This window comes from Euphorbia lathyris, chromosome 3 (genome assembly GCF_963576675.1).
Source record: "Euphorbia lathyris chromosome 3, ddEupLath1.1, whole genome shotgun sequence".
Lineage (NCBI taxonomy): Eukaryota > Viridiplantae > Streptophyta > Magnoliopsida > Malpighiales > Euphorbiaceae > Euphorbia > Euphorbia lathyris.
In genome coordinates, this window is record NC_088912.1 from 27,701,574 (window position 1) to 27,716,506 (window position 14,933).

Consider the following 14,933-nt stretch of genomic DNA (forward strand, 5'->3'; position numbering starts at 1 on the left):
ATTTATCCCATTTTTACACTTTCGATAAAATATTAATAAGATACATTTAATTAATTAAATTTTTTTAGTTGATTATTTAAATAAAATTTTATACTTTAAAATAAAATATAAATTTAATATCCTAAATACACTGTTCAAAATCAAGGTTGTCTAAAGTAACGAGAATTCGTTTCGATTTTTTTCGGTTAGTCTCTCTAGACGTTTTTTTAGACCCTAGTCGATTTTTTACCGTCTAGATTCTGCTTAGACCACTTCGATACCGTCTAAGCGATAATGAATAATTTTTTATTATAATTCATTTTTAAGTTGTTTCAATAAGATTGTTATTGAAATGTTATCGTTATCGAAATTAATAAAATGGATAAATTAATAAGCTCATAAATTATAATTGGTCAATGAAATTTAATTGGTGAATGATATAATTTATATGGAAAGAAAATTAGTGAATCTAATTATGTTATATTTCCAAAATATGAAAGGAAGTTTAAATTAAAATATAGATTAAAGGAGTATTTTATTTGGCAATAATTGGTCCTATGATAACAAATATAGTTAGCTACTTACACAGCATTGTGACCTCACCCTACCCTTCTATAACTACACCTTCAGTCTTCATAAACCAACAAAAATCAGAAACAAACATCCAATTTTTATTTTATTTTAATTCAATTAAAATATATTTAAGTTTTTTTCCAATCAATAATTAGGGGAGGGAGATTATAGAAGCTAGTTTTTTTTTTTTATATCTTAATAGAAGCTAGTTTTCTAATTCAATATATACCTTAAAAATTAATATTTGAAGATATAAGAATCTCACATTTTTGTTAACTTTCTCTTTTTCTTGTTAACTTGATTCAACACTTTCTATATACCATATTTGGTTGTATCTCACCCAATTATCTTCATAATTTTAATATATAATTTATGGTTTTCATTTTCTTTATACTTGTTATTATATATTTTTGCTTTGATTCTCATACTTGGTTATCGTATAAGTTAATTACAAGCTTCGAAATTCATTAAGATTCATATAGGTGTTGCCTTACTAGAATTAACAACCCAAAAACCATAGAAATTGACAAGTCACAAAACTTACGGGTCCTAGTTTCTGAATCGATTAGAATTAGTATTGCCTTTTGAAGGAATCGCGATCTAAAGAACTTAGTGGAATTGGTTGGTTTATTCATAACCGTTTTTGCAGGATTAAATATTACTTATTGTACAATCTGTCTGAAATATTGTCCTTTATATATTTTAACTTACCACAATTTGTTTTATCCCATAAGGTCTTTAAAGCAGAAAACTGTCTCACATGTAGTTATGAGTGGTGAAATAGGTAAAACAACTCAAAGTTATTTACCGCTTAGATAACGTTGTAAAACCGAGAAGTTTGATACTTGTGGACGTAAATTCCATGGATTCAGTACATGGACTTAAACCAAATTTATTGCTTGATAACGACGAGGTATATTTATCCCTTAGTTGAGCCTCTCGAGATATAGCTCAGGATTACTCTGATCAGGTATCAGAGTAGGGTCGTCGGTCGATGCCCCCGTCTTGATCGTTTTTCTAGCTTACCTCAGGCATAGAAGGGATTATCATCGTCATTGGAGCACTACAACACAAATTCAGTCATATCAAATAGATGACCTTGGCTCATCAAGAAAACTTAACATGTGTATCATCCTCGCGGCGTACCCAGGAACCCATAGCACTATTTGACACTAGTGGTAATCCATTGGGTCTCCTCTAAATCTCCACTGACCTTACTAAACGTATCGAGGAATGCTTAGGGTCCCTCAACCCTTCCGATGGGGAATTCATAGAGCATATAAGCAAGCAACTTCTTTACAACGTTAGCACTGTGCAATATGCCACTAAAATGAACACAACCGCGATGGCTAAATTATAAGAAAATTTTGACATTCCTGAGGAAACTATTAGGTTGGAAAAAATACAAGACTCCATCGCTTGCTCTATGAGGCAACACATTGTCTGTATCTGTCCCTGTAGGAGGAATATGTCGGTAGAATACTGATAGGAGTCTTAAAAGGAAGCCCTCAGGGTATAGAATGTCAGCAGAAACTTTCTTCGGTCCTAGCCAGAACCATTATTGTCATCTACTTTTTATTGTTATTGTTAGTTTAATTTAAGATCATTTTTATTTTAATTACTTCATTGCTGTGGTTTTTAGATATGTTTTATTTATATTTTGATGTTTTTAGTACTTAAGTGTGTGTTTTAATTGTTTCTAGGTGTTTGTATCGTGATTTTGGTGAAAAAGTTGAAGTACGGGTGAGACAAGACGTGAAATGGGGAGGCGAAAATCATTTTTTAGAGGATATCAGGTCTAACTCATCGAGATGGATGTCATCTCATCGAGTTGATTGGAGGACAGATTGTTATCATTCCTGGCAGATTTGATATGTTTTTGTATTTTGCCCATAACTTTCTAAAACGAGCTTATATTGAGGTGATTCAAAACAATATAGAAAGCTACGACATAGAAGAACAACTTAGTAAGAATGATAATTTCCAAATTTGATCTATAATAGGCTCAAATTATTGTCACAAGTTCATACATTGTTGAAGTCTAAGATTCCTTTTCCACTTTCACACATTTTTAACTCCCAAATTGTCAAAGTTTGGTTCCAATTTTTAAAGCTTAATTTGGAAGATTTAGGGGGTTGGGGGACATTAGAAGACTTGGTTTTTGGTTTCATATGTGAATTCTACCTATAAAATAGACATTGTTTATGCATGGAAAAATCATTCTTACACACAATCTACACACCAAACTTAGGCTTATCTTCTCCATCCTTTGTTGTTATATTTAGTTAGCTTTTTCGATTCTTTCATAAAGTATCTAAAGTTATTATTGATATTGTTCTAGCTTGTGTGTGTAATTCAAGTTTATTTCAAAGTTCATGCAATAAAATTAAGTTTCCATCCAACATACATAAAGTTATATTCGTCGACGTCACTATGATTTCTTCTAATCATTAATCTTATTTTATTATTATGAACCTCATTATCTATCACTCTAAGACGAGTTTTAATATAATTATGGGATAAAATCATCTTAACTAGAGATATAGTGAACCTTAACCTAAATTATGTACTAATTATCTTTTAACCTAATTAAGTTTCTTTTATCCACTTTGAAAACTAATTTATGTTTCTCAATGATTGTTGGGGATGGACCAAGTCCCAACTTGAATATAATTAATCATTTATATTGATTGTGACTAAATTGATTAATCGAAAATTCATAAATTAGACCTACTGATCATTTAGTGTGACATATTGGTTTTCCAAGATTTTTCATAAAACATAATGCTTATTTTGGTTAATTATTTTAGCTGGACCAAGTAAAATATTAGTTTGGATGAGAAAAATCGCCATCTCAAGTAGGCAAAAGAACTTAGAAAGGGTTAAGTGTTTTTACTAAATAAAAGGTTAAGTGAAACTAAAGGGTCTAGTTTCTCATCTCATGGTAATTTCTCTCTCCATCACTTGTGTAATTTTTATTCTAAACTGTTAATTAAACTTCATTGATTACTCCACAACTTCACCAATTGATTGTTTAAATAATAGTAAGTTCGTAAAAATAATAGTGATTACAATCACCATCCTTGTGCGAATGACATTCTACTTTTACTTTATTACTTGATACACGATAAGAATGCACTTTCTCTCAAGCACGTATACGTAAAATACCCAAATCTTAGAGAATGATATTCTACTTTCACTTTCTACCTTGTTGGATATGAAGGCGGACCTCCGGTTCCCTAAGGTCTGACCTTCCATGTGTAGTAATAGACTTTTTCCCCCTTTCTCCTCGTGGGTTTCCAGAATTCATGAACAATTGCACCATTTGGCATCAAACCAAAATGAGAACATGATTTGTTCAGAGCAAGCAATTCCATCAAGCAATTCCATCCAACCATTAGGTGACAACTAGCAAGGGCAAAAGTGAAAGTCGTGTAAAAACCAAAACGACAGGGCCAGAGAGGGGGAACTTCATACCATAAGTCATCATTTGAATATAAACTCCGACGAAGTACTCCTCGTCCTTCCTAAGTCCATCATCGATGCATTGGCCGAGGTCAGGCAAGTGCATCTCCGTATGGTCAAGTTCCGAATATTTGTAGGAGAAATCTATCGGTTGGGACACTGTCAAAATGGAACCTTATGCTTAGACTTTAGGATTGTGCTTCTTTTTTGTCATCATTTTCTTGCCTTATTAGAGCATTTTTTAGTTTGTTTTCGGGAGACCTGATTTCAGAGTCACTAGAAGAAGATGTATCAATCATGACGTGCATAATTGGGTTGCCAGAGTTCTTTCTTCTAAAAGCTTCCATACAATAAAACAAAAACTAGAAAAAAAAGAAACTTATAGATTTCTAGAGAGTTGGAAGAAATGCAAGATTCGGGAAGAAATGCAAGCGCCAGAAAAGGGAAAGATGTTGTCTTGATTCTCCTTTTATAGAGTTCGCTAAAGGAAGGATGAAACGTCGCCTTCAATTAAGGATCCATGGTGTCGGCGCTCCTTGAAAATCACAACTCTTTTTCGCTTATTTATGTCTAGGCTAAACCCCTAGGGGTATATGTCGCTCATCCCATAGAGTTAAGTAACAGTATAAATGATGCCTACAATGAAGACTCCACGCCCGAATAGTGGTGATTTTACTCTAAGGCAACACGACGCAATAACGTCTCACCTATTCAGAAGGTAAAAAAGATCAGGTACAACGTAGTGAATTATGAGCCCTTTCAAGAAGGATGTCTAGGTGGTTAAGCATCTGCGAAATGTCGAACCATTCATAAAAAATTACAACAAAGGAATATGACAACTGAAGCCCTAAAAAACTTTAAGAATCGAAGTGGGGACATCACACCCGATCCAAAACACCTTTAATCGATATCAAATATGATATTTGATATAATTTATTTATTTAAAAAAAACATCTATAATATAAACTATAACCTGATATCATAAAAACAAAACTGATTTAGAATATTGATGGAAATATTAATTTAGAATCTCTATATTTTTCTCATATTTTTACTTTTCAACAACTTTTCTATAATTGTACTGTGAATAAATCAATTAAAAATGATTTATTTTCCTTTAAAAAAATGATTTATTTTCTGACAAATGGGTCTAATAATGTGGGAGTACGAAGGCAAAAGATCCTATAAATGAGTCTACTGACAAAATAAAGTATGCTTTTTTTAGGGCAAAACATATAATTTTATTGTTGTGTATTTCATACAATATACTTTGCTTCATATGTTTTGATTCTGACAAAACAAAATTTGTAATTTTTTCAAATTTTAATGTGTAATTATCTCATAAAGGTAGGGTCGGGTGGCGATTTTTAACACAACAATATTATTTATATAAATAATCCGAGCGATAGAACTGGTTTGACAAAGTAAATCTTACTTTGTGTGTTTTCACCATTGGATGAATTTTATACTCCATCATCCAATGGTGAAAATAACCAAGTAAGGTTTACTTTGTCAAAAACAAAGTAACCATAGCCTTTACCTCTTTTATAATTTTACATTTTATATAATTTTATATATATATAATACTATCTCCGTTTCATATTACATGTTTTTCTAGAGATTTTTTTTGTTTCATATTACATGTCATTTTATATGATCAGTATACGTTAAGCCATCTTTTTTTCTGCTATAAAACGCGGGATTACGGAAATTAATTAGAATAATGGACTTATTATAGAATAAATAAATATTAGAACCAATCAATAAGGGATAACAATGTCTTTTTTGCATATCCTTAATTTCTATATAATTCTTTAAAAAGACATGTAATATAAAACGAATGGAGTATTAACTTAAATTAAATTGTTATATCCTAATGTAAAACGGTTTTATAATTATTATTTTTTATACTTTTACATTTTATATAATAATATAAAATATATAAATAATATAATATAAATAATCATAGCGAACACCCATAGTTGCTACCATAATTTTATGATATGGATTAACTTGAATTATCATATTCTAATATAAAATGTGATGCAGAGCATCTCCTTTAAGGGTTGAATCCGGATGAGGAAAGTCAGAAGAAGAATGAAGCACGGAAGTTCAAGGGAGAAAATGGGCAAAACAGCTCCTCACGATGTGCCAAACATTCCACACGCCGTGTGGAGTATGATCTGATCCAGGGGAGTGGCATGAAGAAAATACATTCATGGAGTCAGAAACTGACCACACGGCATGCCACTTAAGTGACAAAGCGTGTGGGGCTGCTCTTGTCCAAAATGGCTGAGTTCTGAGCTCTCTGAGTTATGGCTCTATCTTTCGCGACGTTGCGATTCTTTTCGGCGACAGAATGTTCATTTTCAACGATAAAATATTAACCTTTAGCGACGATGAATCAGCTTTTCATCCAACAAGAAAAAGACACACACGGTTAGAGGACAAGGGGACCAAGACTACCAATTACTTACATCCCTTAATTACAACTATATCATTTAACCTTTTCGTTTATAGATTTATTTTCCTAAATGCCGTTTTGGCATTTCCCTTCCTTCCCTTTCTTAGTAAATTGTAACCCTAGTTAGGTTTTTTAGCCTTTTAACATCTATTTGATGACCTATATAAGCTCTTATTATTGTAAAGATATTCAACTTTTATCAAATCAATTTTATCATCTTCTTCTTGAAGCTTGTTAAGGTTTCTAACTTTTAATAATAGGGGAATCTTTGATTTTCCTACGGATTTAGACCGTAAATCCAGGATTCACTCCTAGTTTAGCAGAAAATAACATTTTTGTTAATTTAGGATTAAAACTAACACGTTCCGATTTAATCTGCATCAAAGTTACTGTATGAACAACATATCACTATTTTATTATTAAAAAGCTTATGGTTAAATTTCTCAAAAAAAAAAATCGTTATGGTTCAACAGTATTATACAATTAATCCTGCCACACAAAGGTTAAAACATACTAAAAAAACAAAAAAAAAATTTATAAAAGTTGCGCAATGCGCTAAAATTATAAAAAAGAAAGAAAAATTCCCATTAGATCCGGATGTGATTCGAACCCATAACCTCCTAAAATATAGGTAAGCTCTCAACCACTAGGCTAGGAGCTTCACAAAAATTAAAATATAAAGATATTTAAATAATAACTTGTGTGATGTTAAAGTATATAGTGGTGAATTATTATAATGTTTTTCTTATTTAATTTTGCATGCAATTTTATTAATTTTCATCCCTTCTAATTTTAGGTGTATCCACACAAAAACAACTGGTTGTTTATCTTGTTTTTCTCTCATGAAGAAAATTTTAATTTCATATGGATGAGTACATTGCTATTAAATGTGATAGAATAGAAACGACTACTAAAATAAAATAAAATATATTGTTATTATGCCATAATTTGCCGACAATACCTTTTGTTATTATTAAAACATGGGAATCCATTAATTAGATATACCAATTAAACTATACCCATTTGATCAAATCCACTTATATTTATATTGTAACGATTAAAAAAAAACAAATAAATTATAGACAATATAAAGAATTATCGGCCAATTTGTCTATACGTCCATAAAAAAAAAAAGAAAAAAGTTTTATTGAAGCAATTAAGAGAAACGACAATTTACACGAGAATTATGAAAACTTCACTAATCCAAAAAGTTTCTTAGAAAATATGTGGCAAAATGTTTCTCAAACTCTTATTTTTACCCTCTATAAATTTTTCAGACAACAAATTCATCTTATGTCGTAAGCAACAATTGAGAACTCCATATACTTCTCCCAATATAACTTGGTGAGTGATCCAGAACAGCACTTGGAAAATCCCCTTGTGGGAGATATTTAGCTTTGCATATGCGATTGACTAGAGAAGAAGGATCTGTAATTAACGTCCAGCTCTGTTTTCCCAACATTACTAAGTTAAAGGCTGTGAAATTTCGAAAATCCAATCCACACCATCATGTCTAGAGAAACACACAGTTTATCCTAGGACATCCAATTTAAACTCTTATCCCCTAACTTGTTATTACCCCCACCAAAAAGAGTTAAGAATCTTCTGAAGCTTGTCAGCAGTAGAGATATGTAGTAAAATAACACTCATAAAATAAATCGGAATAGCCTGACCTGCTCATCTAATCAATGTTTCCTTTCCTGCTTTCGAGAGGGGTTTACTGCGCTAGACCTGAATTTTCTGCCAAAGCCTATCCCTGAAGTGTGAGAAGATAGCTTTCTTCTTTCGACCTACAAGTGAGGGAAGGCCCAAGTATCTACCAGTGTTTAGAGAATTTGTTACTCCAAAAATATATGAGATAGCGTCTGAAAATTCGGGGGACACGTTGCTACTGCACATCAACCCCAATTTTTCAAAATCGATCGCTTGACTCGACGCTTACTCATACTCCAGTAGGATTTTTTTAATAACCCGACTCTCTACTATATCTGTCTGAAAAAACAAGAATGCATCATCAGCAAACAGAAGATGGGATACAAAAGGTGCACCTCTTGCCACATGACACCCGTGTATATGCCCCTTGCCCTTTGCATCCTGTAGAATCAAAGAGAGACCCTCCAGGAACATGTAGATGGATAGAGGGTGTCCCTACCACAGGCCTCGTTGTGGGATAATCAGCCATACAAACTGATTATTAATCTTCACGGAATATGTACCATGGTAACACATAGCATAATTACACGGACCCATTGTTCTGTGAATCCCATTTGTAGCAATATAGCCTTGAGATAGTTCTAATCCACCCTGTCATAAGCTTTACCAATGTTTATTTACAAAACTGCAGTACCCTTGTTTTTATTAACATTTTATTTTATGTTATGAATGTCCTCAAATGCTATCAGGACATTATCATGAATGGAGCGTCCTTTGATAAAGGCTGACTAAGTTTCCGAGATGATACCTGGTATTACCCGTCTTAACCGATTAGCAACAGATTTGGATATGATTTTATACACCATGTTATATAGTGAAATGGGACGGAGATCTTTCATGTTAACGAATCAGAGCACTTCGGATAAGAGCAATAATCATATCATTGAGGGATGGTGGAAACTCCCCACTATAAATCCAAGTAGTTGCCGCCATAAAGAGGTCATCGCATAGAATGTCCTAAAAATACTGAAAAAACCCTGGGTTGAAGCCATCAAGATCGGGCACCTTGTCTGGTGCATGTCAAAAAGAGCTTCCCTGAACCCTTCCTTCAAATATGATGCAAGCAGGCCATCATTATCCACTTGCAGGAGAATAATTCAGTGAAATAAGAAAAAGTAGTTTGACCGAGATCCTCCTCAGTCATGGTCCAATCCCTATTCCAACTTTGCAGCCTTGAGATAAAGTTAAACTTCCGCCATCCTATTACAAAGTGGTGGAAAAACCGGGTGTTCATGTCACCTTCTTGAAGCCACACTGTCTTTGCCTGTTGCCGCCAATGGTCCTCTTCTTTCAATAAAAGCAAAACTAATTATGATATTACCTCCTCATATTTCGTTGCATCGGCAGAAGATGAATTGTGCCTCAGTTGGTATAGACATGTGTTACAGGCCCTATATCCCGCTTGAAATTCTCCCAAATACTGCGACTCCATCTGGAAAGTTTCCTGGATAATGAAGAAAAACTACCAAGAAACGACTCAAAAAAGCTATTCTGCCATGAGTTACAATCTCTGACCGTAAACTGGCTTCTCGTAACCATTTATTCTCCAACCGAAAATGTCTGGGTGGAGCAACCTCTTCCTGGATGATGGTTTGCAGAAAAATGGATGAGTGTGAAACAGTGGGGGAAACGGGACAGCCAAGCATCCGTAGCAAAACACATATCCAATCTTTCATGTACTTCATTTGGTCTTCCTCGATGATGAATCCACATGAATGGGTAGCCTAGGAGTGGGAGAGCGATTAATCCACAATCAGTAATAGCTTCCTAAACACTTTTAGACACTAATCGGGATGATCAGTGAGACCTTTTTTTTATCGTTGTGTGCCAGAAGATCATTAAGATCGCCTACAATAGCCCACTGTAAAGATCATGCACTTACAATATGCTACAACCATAAAACCATGTAAGTCACCAGTTACCGTTTATGCTATCCTGAACCTCCAGATCAATATGGCTAATAGAAAATGACAACAACGAGCAGCTACTAACATTTTTCCACATCACACAAACACCACCACTAGGAGTCACACAATCCACCGAATAACAACCTTCAAACACTTTATTATGAATAAAATCAATTGGGGACTTACAAACAAGAGTCTTAAATAACAAAAAAACATCAGGCTTGTGAACTCGTAACATTTCACACAAAACTGGAACTGCCTTGGCATTGCCTAATCCACGACAGTTTCAACTCGTAATTTTCATAATTCTGGGTAGACCCTTGCTCCTGGGCCTGCATGTGCTCCATTTTTTTAACAGACTCCATAGATATCATCATCGCACTGGTCATCTCACATTCATCCCACGCAGCCGTTGTACTCGATCTTACTGCAGAACTCGGGTTTTCTGATGGTTGCTTACAGTTGTGGTCGTCGACCTCCATGTCTCTGATTTGAACTGCATTGACATGCTCTATAAGGTTCTGTTGTGGCTGGATTTCTCCCCGATAATGCTTCCTTTCTTCCATAATCTCTAATCCTGACTCATCCGATGGAGTAGCCATTACTTCATCAGACGAAGTTCATCCCTTCTCGAAGATACTATCCCCAACTGAAGTAGAAGGATGGAACTCGTTCATATTGAAAGATGCACGCAACCCAATCTCCTCACTGTTGAAACACCTTTCCACATGATTTTGATTTGACAAAATTATTTAAGTTAATCCATGATTAAGGGACAATTAAAGTTAAGTGCTTTGATTTAATTGTACTAATATATTTGTTCAATGTTGAGTATAAATATATATATCAAAAAGTAAGACAGGACAAAGACATCATGATATCATAGCACAAGCTGAGTAGAGTGTAACTCAGCACAATAGAAGAAAAGTAATCTTCAGGAGAAATACACGAAGAGGAAGCTCAGTGAAACGCAACTCAGTATCAAAATAAGAAAAGTCTTCTAAAAGCTTGCAGTCGAAGCTAACCACGGAAGCTGAGTAAAGAACGCAACTCAGGAATAAAGAACTAAAAGCAACGACAAAGCAGTCAAACTGAGTGTTCATCGGGACAGCACGAAAGATCTGTTCGCTAGAAGACAAGATCCGACAACTGTCTGCACCAATAATAGGAACCTCGAAATTACGCACAGAGATGATTTCGAGATGCATGGGTCAAATGACCATTAGCTAAAAGACGAATTGCACTAGAAGACGAACCTGCAGGAAAAAGACAACCCTGACGACTGTGAATTTCAGACGACAGGCTTGACCTGCAAAACTGAAGCTGACCAGAACTTGCCTCAAGAAGGAGCCGTTTGGATCAACGGACAAATCCAAGATTCAAATCATTTCTGCTTCAGACCTCAACTATAAAAGGACATGATCATTCTTGGATCATTAGCTGAATACAACAAGAAAGAAAGAGCATACATACAAAAGCACACAAAAACCAAAAGAGATCTTACACCAAACTTCTATTCTTGTGTAAAAGCTAGATTGATTTTCTGTAATCATCTAAAGTGTTCTTCATCCGAAAAGAACAATTTGTATCAATTGTAAATTGAGAGTGTTGTGCTGAGTACTTAGTGTTAAGTGCTCAGTGGTAGAGAAATCTAGGTGTTCGGTTATAGCACTTAGTAGGAGTTGAGTAGATGAATAGAGAATGGTACTCTTGCATATTCAACTGCCTTGTAAACGGTTTGTGCTCTACCTTTAAAGAGCTCAGTATTGGATTTAAAAATCCCGGAGGGATTCTGGGGACTGGACATAGGCGGAGAGGCCGAACCAGGATAAGTCGTACTGAGTAATCTCCAACTCTCTCTCCCAATATATATATATATATATATATATATATATATATATATATATATATATATATATATATTTCTGTATGTGTTGCTTGTCATATTTACTCGGCATATAAATTGTTTAAACTGACACTGAGTAAATAAAAGTGCTGAGTTGGAAGCTGACCACAAAAGTGTCAATTCCCAACTCATATGTAAAATAGCTCTAGTCAACTTCTGACTAAAGCTGTCTTATGCTACAATCGGCCGTGCTGGCCAAAGCTGAGTTAACAAATTCAAGAAACTATATTAAGTCAGCTTAATTAAAAAGAAAAAGTTATATTAGTTCCTAACCCCCCCCCCTTGGAACTAATCACACGAGACCAACAAGTGGTATCAGAGCCTAATAGCTCACTACTCAAAGATATAACTATCTTGAGCTGATCTCGATAAATGGCTGAGAACATCACTCGTTTCCTTCCAGGGAACCAAACAACACAGATACTCCCTGAGGGACTGTCAATTAGTCAGCCTCCCCTATTCTTTGGATCTAATTATACGTTCTGGAAGAATAGGATGAAGAACTTTATTCAAGCCACAAACATGAGTGCATGGCTTGCAATAGTTCAAGGCCCATATGTGCCTTATAAAACTGTTGACAATGAGAAAATTGTCAAGAGTGAAACTGAGTGGTCAGAAGATGACCTTAAAAAATTACAAAACAATGTTTCGGCTATCAATATGCTTCACTGTGCGCTAGATGCTGCAGAATACAATAAGATTTCAGGTTGCGAGTCAGCACATGAGATTTGGAAAAAGCTTGAAGTAACCTACGAAGGTACAAGCAAGGTTAAGGAATCAAAGGTGAACCAACATATGAGATTATACGAGCTATTCGAGATGAACGACAATGAGGACATCTCTGGAATGAACGCTAGATTCACCAACATCATAAATGAGCTGAAGAGACTTGGCAAGAACTTCATTGAAGAAGAACAGGTGAAGAAAATCTTGAGAAGCTTACCCAAGAGCTGGCAAGCTAAGAAAATGGCTGTGGAGGAAGCTCAAGACTTGACCACATACAAATACGACGAGCTGATCGGATCTCTGCTGACTCATGAGATCTCTATGAAAAACTTCGAAGCAAAATAAAAGTCAGAAGACAAGAAACAAAAATCACTTGTCATGAAAGCTGACTCAACCGAAGCTGACTCATCAGATGATGAGGAAATGGCCATGTTCACAAGAAAGATGAAGAATCTGTTCAGAAAGAATGAAAAGAACAGCAAGAGGCCATTCAGAAGAGGCGACGGATACAAAGCTGAGTCCAGTGACAAATACAAAAAGGACAGCTCCAAGTCTGTCACATGCTTTGAGTGCCATCAAACTGGGCACATTAAGTCAAGCTGCCCTAATCTGAAGAAAGAAAAGAAGGGAAGCAAAAAGGCAATGGTGGCCACATGGAGTGACAGCGATGAATCAACATCATCTGAAGCTGATGCCACTGAGTCAGCAAACATATGCTTCATGGTCGATGACGCTGCTGACCACACTCGATCTGAGCAAGCTGGCCTCTTTGAAGAATCTGAACAGGATGAGTACTCAAATGAGGTAACATCCTTACACTTGCTTAGAAATGAAATGATTAACGCCCTGAGTGATTTATATACACTGACTAAAAAGTGTAACAAGAAAATAAAGGCACTCAGCAGGCGATGTGACGAGATCGAAGAGGTCAAACTCAGTGACCTTCGATATCTTCTCCAAGACAACTCAACTTTTCATAGTAACATGGAAATTATGCACAAGTTTGTCTCGGAGGTCCAATCAGATTCAAAAAAACTGAGATAGGATGTCACAAACCTACAGAACCAAATAAAAGGTTCAACCAAACCCCATGCTGAGTACTCAGGTACTGGTCAGCATAGACAGTTCACTCAGTGTGACTGTTGTGGGAAAAAGGGACACACAACAGATGTGTGTTGGTATAACAAGCGGATTGTCCAATGTGACTTATGCGGAAAGAAAGGACATACCACTAAGGTATGTTGGCATGCTCAGCACAATGGTGCTGACCAAAAACAAAGTCACCCTAAAAGGGTAAATCATTGTGACTTCTGTGGTAAAGCTAGCCACACAATAAAAGTACGTCGTCACAAATTAAAACATGACTTTGCACCTGTCTATGCTAACCCACGAGGACCCAAAAAGAATTGGGTACCTAAAGATGAGTGATTTAAAATGCAGGTGAGCCTGAGATGCGTGGAAAAATCGAAACTATGGTATATTGATAGCGCATGCTCGAGGCACATGACTGGTGATGAAACTCAGTTCATCACACTTGAGCTTAAACGAGGTGGAAACGTAAGCTTTGGAGACAATAAGAAGGGTAAGATAATAGGATCAGGTACTATCGGAGGTAACCCCACCATTGACTCAGTCTCCTGAGTTAAGGGTCTCAAATATAACCTATTGAGCGTAGCTCAGCTTTGTGATAGCGGTAGACAGGTTATATTTGATGCTACTCAGTGTCGAATACTCGATGGAAAAACAAATAATTTGATTTTAACTGCCCCTCGTGTTGACAACGTATATATGTTGAGTTTAGAAAAACAGTTTTCCAAAAATATATGCTTAGTATCTAAAGAGGATAACTCCTGGCTATGGCATAGGAGACTTGGTCATGTATGCATGGACCTCCTTGCCAAATTAGCTAGAAAGCAACTAGTTGAGGGATTGCCCAAATTGAAATTTGAAAAAGATCAATTATGTAATGCTTGTCAGCAAGGTAACCAAACGAAAAAGTCTTTTCAAAGTAAAAACATTATCTCAACCAAGAGACCATTGGAATTGCTACATTTGGACCTTTTTGGACCTGTCCAGCCACTCAGCTTGAGCGGTAAGAAATTCTCCTTAGTCATTGTAGACGATTTCTCTCGGTATACTCGGATCATCTTGCTGAGTAGCAAGGATGAAACTTTTGAGATGTTCACAACATTGATTAAAA